The sequence below is a fragment of the Prionailurus viverrinus genome, chromosome E1 (assembly GCF_022837055.1).
Source record: "Prionailurus viverrinus isolate Anna chromosome E1, UM_Priviv_1.0, whole genome shotgun sequence".
NCBI lineage: Eukaryota > Metazoa > Chordata > Mammalia > Carnivora > Felidae > Prionailurus > Prionailurus viverrinus.
Window position 1 is genome coordinate 24,271,169 of NC_062574.1, and position 8,476 is coordinate 24,279,644.

Below are 8,476 nucleotides of genomic sequence, written 5' to 3' on the forward strand. Positions count from 1 at the left end.
TTATGACAGCTCTACCAACTGGGTCACCCACAAGTCCCTTCCTCTGCCCACTGGCACCCTTCTATAGAATGAAATGCCACTAGAACCATGTCTGGCACCTATAAATACCTGAGCTGGGTCACATTGGGTGCCAGCCCCACCAAGACTTCTCTCCCCCACCACATACTGCCACTCTTTTTCTCAAGGATGTGCTCTCACGAGGCTGCCACCTCAGTCTTGCCCCCTGGGAGCTCAGAGCTGCACTGAGCTCTCTCTGGTTTCAGGCTGGCTCTGTAGTTGTTCTCCACTCTCTGACCTGGCCAGAGGCCCAACCTTCACCAATAAACTGTGGACATCAGGAAGGAGGTTGATGACCTCAGAGACTATCCAAGACCCACATTTTTAAAATGGGTAAACTGAGGCCTAGGATGAGCCAACGACTGTCATGAGATCATGGAAGTGAGATCTGCCTTGTGTCTTCTCCTTCCTCTGTAGTCCCCTGGTAGACCCCCAGGATGGAGCCTTGGGGGAGGCCTCTGGGAGAAGTGGGAACAATGTTAGCCAACCTAGTGTTGGAAGTTGCTGTTTCCAGTGTAGACTGTAGCCAAGCCCAAAGAATTGGGCAAGCCAGACAGGGCATGGGGTTAACTCAGGCTCACGGAGAAGACAGAGGCCAGGCAGGTATCAGCACACAGCACTAAGAGCGAGAAGGTGGCTATGCTGATGCTTGCATGCACCCATTGGTGTGTAGGTGTGGTGTGTGTGCACACACGAACCAATGTGGGTGGTGTTTGTGTGTGTGCAGAGATATGTGTATGTGTCCATGTGACTTTTGGAGTACATGTATGGCTACTAACCAGGGTGTGAGTGCGAGTGCGAGTGCATGCACATGAGGCTCGCTACATGTGCTGCAGCCCTCACCACACTGACTTGCTGCATTTGCTGGAAAGGCTGCCTTACTTCCCTGAACTGTGACCTGCGGTTTTGTCTTTTTTTTTTTTTTTTAATTTCAACATTCCCAGTGCCAAATGCAGTTCATGACGTATAGTAGGTGCTCAATCAACATTTGCTGGACTAAACTGATTGGAATTGAATTCAGCCGAACTGGATTGATTTTTTTCTGGTGAGTCGCTACACATACAAGTCTGTACCAGGGAGAGGGAATGGATATATGGCACGTGGGTGAGTGCTTATGGAGTGTTGGTGCATGCGTGTCTGGGGCAAATCTCCACGTTTGCGCGTGGGTCTGTCTGCATGTTGTGAACATGCCCTGGCATGAGTGAATCTAAATTGCAAGGAGGGAATGTGCATGTGTGTGCACACATGTGTGTATGTGTGTGCACGCGTGTGTGCCAGCTCCGACAGCCCTCTCGTGCATGCAGAAAGCCCAGTGACTCCCTGGCTTCGGTTCAGCCAGGTTTCTTCCCGGTAAACCTAGAGCAGCTAAAATTAGTACGAAAATGGTAGTGTTCGGTTAAAAGGAAGGGGGGTGGGAAGAGATGAGGGTGCCCGTGAGTGCTATTTTATTTCTCAGTGAGAGGATAAAGTGATTTTTCCTACATAATTTTTGATGTAGAGGCTAAATTAGGCCGGAGGAGAGGGACAAAGCAACTTTTGCCCTCATTAGTATTCTGGCCGCGTTGGCCCAGCCACGGCAGTTATGTATTTTTGCAAGTATGCATATAATTTATTGTGGAGAACACAATTTACATGGTAGTCGATGCCTGTTTTATAGCCTCACAAATAGATGTATGAACTCAAGCATATAATGGCCCAACCAGCAGGCGCAAATACGTTCTAAATCTTCTAAATGTGCTTCACAAAAATGTAACTGAGGAATATAAAACAGATCAATTCTTGCATGTTATATATTGGTTTTTGATTTACAAATCTAATCTGGGACATTTCTTCAGAAATGAGGGGATTTTTCCCCCCCTCCTCCTCCTCTTCTTCCACCAAGTACTCCATGCAAAGACCTCGCCCGCTGGTCAGGTGCCTACAGGCACTGCCAGCTCCAGGACGTGCATGTGTGCACACGTGTGCACATGCTCCTGCCCAGCTGCCTGGACCCACACCTAGGTGTGCCAGGAAGCTGTAGACTTTGGGTGGAAGGGACTGAGTGATCTGTGCTCCATCTGTGTGACCTTCCTCACATCTGAAGCTGAAAATTGGGGAGGAGGGCTGCTGAGAGGTCCCCATGGGCATGTGATATCTTTCAGACCTCGTCCCTCTGGGCTTCTGCCTAAGTGGCCTATTTTCTCTGGTTCCCACGTTGGTCTCATGAATGATTAGAGCAGAAAAAGAAAGTGAAAGTCTTAGAAATGAAATCAAACTCCAAACTCACATTCGCGGAGTTCCATTTTTAATGTGTATTTTATTGAAAATATTTTTATCAATTTATTGTCATGTACATGGTTTTCCAAGAAGCCCATTCCATTAGTAGTTGAATGGACATGTAAATGGTGGTGTATGCATAAAATGGAATACAACACAGCAAAGAAAATGAACGCACTACTGCATGCAACAACGTGGGTGGATCTCACACACATAATGTTAAATGTAAGAAGCCAGACCCAAAAGAGGACCTGCTGTATGATTTGATTTATATAAAGCCCAAAACATGAACTAAACCAAACTGTAGTATTTAGAGATAGCAAAACTACCGAGGAAAGCAAGGAAGTACTCTCCATAAAAGTCAGGATGGCAGTGGGGTGCCTGGGTGGCTCAGTTAAGTGCCAGACTCTTGGTTTTGGTTCAGGTCAAGATCTCGCGGTTCATGGGTTCGAGCCCCGTACCAGGCTCTGTGCTGACAGTGCAGTGCCTGCTTGGGATTCTCTCTCTCCCTGCCCCTCTTCCACTCTCTCTCTCTCTAAAGATAAATAAATAAACTTAAAAAAAAAAGTCAGAATGGTGGCTATCCTTTGGGGAGGAGAGGTTAGGTGAAGAGGGGAGGAGGACATACCAGCAGCTGGCAATGTTCTAATTCTTGCCTGGGTGGTGGTTCCATGGGTGTTCCATTGGTGATAAATTTCTGAGCAGACTGCTTCTCTTTTTATTCACTTTTCTGTATAGATGTTATATTTTACAATAAAACCAAAAATGTCCATAAGGGCTTACAATGAAAAGCAAATACCCTTCCTCCCCCCTCCTGTCCCCTGAAGGCAACTACTGGTAACCATTCCTGGTTGTTCTCTCCACAGCTCTAGAAAGGTTGTGGAGCTTCTTTTTAACCTCTTTAGCAAAAAAATGTTACAATTCTTTTTACTTCTGTAAGGTCAGTAGTAATGTCTCTGCCTCTATTACTGATTTTAATAATTGGGGTCTTCTCACTTTTTTTCTTGGCCATTCTTGCTGAACGTTTGTCAATTTTGTTGATCTTTTCAGAGAATCAACTTTTGGTTTTGTTGATTTTCTCTATTTTTTAAAATTCCCTATTTCATTTATTGCCACTCCAATCTTTATGATTTCCATCCTTCTCCTTGCTTTGGGTTTGCTCTTCTTTTTCTGATAGGGTGAAAGCTTAGGTCATTGATTTGAGATCTCCTATTTTACTGTAGGTGTTTATAGCTATAAATTTTCCCTCTCAGGACTTCTTTTCCTGCATCTCATAAACTTTGGTATGTTATGTTTTTGTTTTCATTCATCTCAAAGTATTTTTTCATTTCCCTTGTGATTTCTTCTTTGACCCATTGGTTATGTAGGAGTGCATTGTTTAATTTCCACATATTTGTGAATTTTCCAAATTTCCTTCCGTTCTTGATTTCTAATTTTATTCCACTGTTGTCCAAGAACATACCTTATATGATTTAAATCTTTATAAACATTGAAACTTGGTTTGTGGCCCAAGATATGCTCCTTCCTGGAAAACATTCCATGAGCATTTGGGAATGTGTACTCTGTAGTTGGTGACTGGAATATTCTAGTAGATCACTATTATAAAGTAGTGTTGGGGTGCCAGGGTGGTCTAGTCAGTGAAACATCTGACTCTTACTTTTTTTAAGTTTATTTATTTATTTCTGAGAGAGAAAGAGAGAGAGAGAGAGAGAGAGAGAGAACACAAGTAGGTTAGGGGCAGAGAGAGGGAGAGAGAGAGAGAGGGAGAGAGAGAGAGAGAGAGAGAATCCCAAGCAGGCTCCACACTGTCAGTGCAGACCTGAGTCTAGGTGAGATGTTTAACTGACTAAGCCACCCAGGCACCCCAGCATCTGACTCTTGATTTCACCTCAGGTCATGATTTCATGGTTCATGGGACTGAACCCCACATTGGGCTCTCTGCTGACATTGCAGAGACTGCTTAGGATTCTCTCCCCCTCTCTCTGCTCCTCCCCTGCTCTCTCTCTCTCTTTCTCTCTCTCCTCTCAAAAAAATAAATAACTTAAAAAAAAGACAATTATGTCTGTTAGGCCTGGTTGGTTTAGAGGATTTTCCAAGTCTTCTGTTTCCTTGCTGACCTTCTATCTAGTTCTATCAATTAGTGGAATTTTGTATCTCACCTATGTGCTACTTACAATCTGCAAGTCACAGACACAGTTTCAGGGACCTACAACCCAGGAAGAGGGGGGAGCTTCAATTCTACTGAGCTGAGCCACCCCACTTCTACTCACCAATACAGGATGTTCTCTCCCTCCTCCACACTGTCCTATAGCCTGGGGTCTTGGACTGCTGTGAATGGCCCCTTCAATCTCAAATATCCCCCACATTCCCAGGGTTACTAATCCTGATGAGAACAATGCAGAACTGAAAGACATCATGGAGACCATGCAGAGCTCAGTGACCTCCTGGTGTAGATAGTGAAACTGAGGCCCAGGGGAGGGAAGGGTCTTGTTCTAGGTGTCTTGGAGCTAGGTCTGCTGGTGTCCCATCATCTGCTCAGCCTACGCCACCGTGACTGACCCGCTGGTTGTCAAGAAAAAAAGGGACCTGTTGAAATCACTCCCAGTGTCATTTCTATATGTAGGGTGAGGTGGTAGTGAGCAGGGGCAGCCTCAGAATGGGGAAGAGGGGCTGTGTTAAATAGACATCCTAGCGCACTTAGAAGACCAGTGCTTCCATCCCAGACTCACAACTCTGAGCTGTGTGACCTTGGACAAGTCACCCTCTGAACTTGTTTCCTCTAGAACCATTATGATCACCAAGTCCCCCCTGCACACTCAGTACTGTACACATATAATCTCATTCAATCCTCCCAACAGCCTTGGAAGAGGTAAATTCTTCCGGCATAGGAGGAAACTGAGGCCCCATAAAGCAAAATAACTCTCCCAAAGCCACAGGCATTCACCCATCACTCTCTGGTGGCTCCAAAGCTATAGCACAGAGCCACCCCTGCCACATGGCCTCTATTCACCTTTGGAGCATGGGTCCACATATTTAACAGTGGATTTGAAGTTAGACCGAGATTTACATAATATTCATCACTGGGATTACTGTTCATTTGTTAGATGTGGTCATGGCATGGTCAGTTATCAGTGAGAAATACATACTGAAGTATTTCCACATGAAATGGCCTGCTATCTGGGATTTGCTTTCAACTACCCCAGCAAAAAAAAAAAAGGAAGGGACAGAGGAAACAGGATGGGCAAGGCTGATAATTATTGTAACTGAGTGATAGGAATTTAGGATTCATGAAACTACTCTCTAGTTTTTAACGTTTAAAATGTTTCAAAATAAAAACGTTAACAATCCCCCTCCCCCCAACCCCCTCCGCAAGGATTCTGATTCCAGACCCCATGATAGGAGAGTTGGTGGCTCTCAAGATAAATTGGGACAAGTCCCATAGCCCTCATTGTCCCCAGGGCAAGCAGAGGTCTGGTCTCCTGGTGGAGCTAGCTGTGTTGTCTGGAATGCACATGTAGCTGTGTGACCACATGTATTTCTCTTCCTGCTCTGGTCACCTGCCAGTAAGACCTGAGGAAGCAGGAAACCAACCCTGAATCCCAAGGGCCACTGTTCCCCAGGCAGTTGGAGAAAATCCTTTCCTCCCTTGACCCAGGAGAGCTCTCCTAGATGGGCAGCAGAAGGAATGGAGGCCTTTGCTTTAAATAACAGAGGGGATGGATGGGATGGCCCTTTAGTCCCCTTCCCAGACAAATACACCCCAGCTGGGGGTCTCCACCTGCCAGGCAGGGGAGGGGCTGGAAGGCTCAAGCTGGACTTCCTGGCCTGTATTCATAGCCAGTGTCCCCATGGCAACAAGCTAGTTAGAGGGTCCTCAGCACAGCCCCCTGGGGCCACTTATCTGCACCCCCACCAGGAGGGCAGCATTAATGGACTACCCTGCCCTCCTCCCCACTCCCAGCTCTCAGGCCTTCCAAGGTGGCCCCCACGCCCCCCTCCATCTCCCTGGTGTACAGAGCCCAGGAGACAAAGGGCCCATATCCCTGTTGAAATACACACACACACACACACACACACATGGCCTGCCTGCTCCCCTCAGCTGCTCAGATCTGAGCAGAGCTGCTCTGGGTTTAGTGGGAAGAAGAGGAAGTGTGGAAGAGTGCTCCCACACTCATCCACACACTCATCCACACACTCACAGACTCACACAACCTGGCAGGTGTGAGCAGTAAGATCCCTTCCACCCCCAACACACACACACACACACACACACACCCCACACACACAGAAAGTATCTCCAGTCTGGGAAGGTTCTGGCTCTGCTGCCAAGTATAATCACCCCAGTGTAGCAATCCTCCTCTACCAGGTATAATAGGCAAGTTGATGATCCTCACTGAGCCCTGGTTTTCTCATCTTTACATTAGGAATAATTGGACCAACTAGCTATGCCAGTTGTAAATGTTAAATTTGATCACAGGAACACAGTAGGTGCTCAATTAGTGCTTGTTCTTTCCTCCTGGTGATCCCAGGTGGCCCTGTCTTTGGAAAGCTGTTCTGGGTTCAAGTTAGGTTGGAAGTCACACAGTCTGGCAGGTGACTCTGGGCTCTGCCGCTGATGAACCACCTGACCTAAGCAGTCACGTGATCTCTTAGAGCCTTGGTCCTCTCATCTCTGGATGGCTGTGAGGTTTAAGGGATAATAAAACATTTAGGGCAGTGCTTGGTATGCTGTTGACATCATAGTAGGAAGAGTAATAACAAAACCAGGAAGCTGATGAAGGCCAACACTGCCTGAATAGAGAGCTTACTGTGTGTCCCCAGCTCCTTTCTGATTCACAAACTTAGCTCATCCATGCAAAGTTTGTGAGTGAGATAAAGTTAACATCCCCATTTCACATATGGGAAAATTGAGGAAGCACTGAGAAACCCATTCAAGCCATAGAGATTAAAAAGTGGGGATTAGAACCCAGGCATCTTGGCTCTGCTTTAACCGCTGGGCCACGATGCAGTGCCAGAAAGTGGTGCCACTGTTGTTATCAGAGGAGCACAGATGAGCTCAGCCTGAGAGCTGGACCCCCTCACTTGGCAGAAGAGAGAAGTGAGGTTCCGAGAGAGGAAGCTCCTTACTGAGGTCATCCCGGTCCCAGTGGGTGCCTGCCATCGCCTCCCCAGTCTCATGTCTCCAGAGTGTCCCCGCCCAGGTCGGGGCCTGCAGAGAATCAGGGCATCTGACTCAGGGGTGGGGTGGGGTCCGAGGACTGGGGAGCCTGAGTCAGAGCCCCTGAATCCTCCCATCAATCTCCCCATGCCCTCTTTCTTTCATCCTTTTCTCCTTTCTTCCTTCCTTTTCCTTTACACAGATTTGACAGAGTTTCAGTTCCTTATATGGCAATCTCTCATCTTCACTAACACTGTGCCCCCACCCTGCCCTGTCCACCTAGCTAGATGGCATACAGCGGGATTTCCCCACTTCTGCAGCATCCTTGACCCTGGCCATCCCTGCAACCACCTGATTTCCTCACTTATAAAACTGGGGTATTGCCCCCTAATTCACAGGGCTGTTGTAAAATCCTGGCACTCTTCTCCCACCCCTCCCTGAAGGCTTGGGCCCCTGGGTCCCAGGCTCATGCATCAGGTCCTGTGCCAGGTCTGGCTATGATGTTGGATAAGGCCCTACCCTCAGACCCCACACTTGGCAGAAGAGAGAAACAAGCATTCAAGCAAGGAGGGACCCCACCTTACACACAGAACAACGTGGAGACAACCAGCTCCTGTGGTCCTCACTGTGGAACGCACATTAGAATCTCCTGGGAGTCCCGTGCCCAGGCAATACCCTGGCAATTAGCCCAGGATTTCTGGGTTACGATATGTATGGGTATGTGTTAAATCCCCAGGAGATTCTGACATGCAGCTGGGGGTTGAGAATCACTTCTGGAATAAACACTGTCCCACAGGTATGAGCAGAGATGTTCAGGGCTCACAGGGAAGGTTATGGTGGAACAGGCTGCTGGGGACACAATCTGACCTATAGCCATCACTCACCCACCCACAGTCAGGAAACACAGAAAGGAAAGGATGATGGGGCATGTAAAGAGTGGGTAAGTCATGGGGCGGGGGGCTCAGCAGAGGCAAGGGCCTCCAGTTAAATTCATTGTTAAGCATC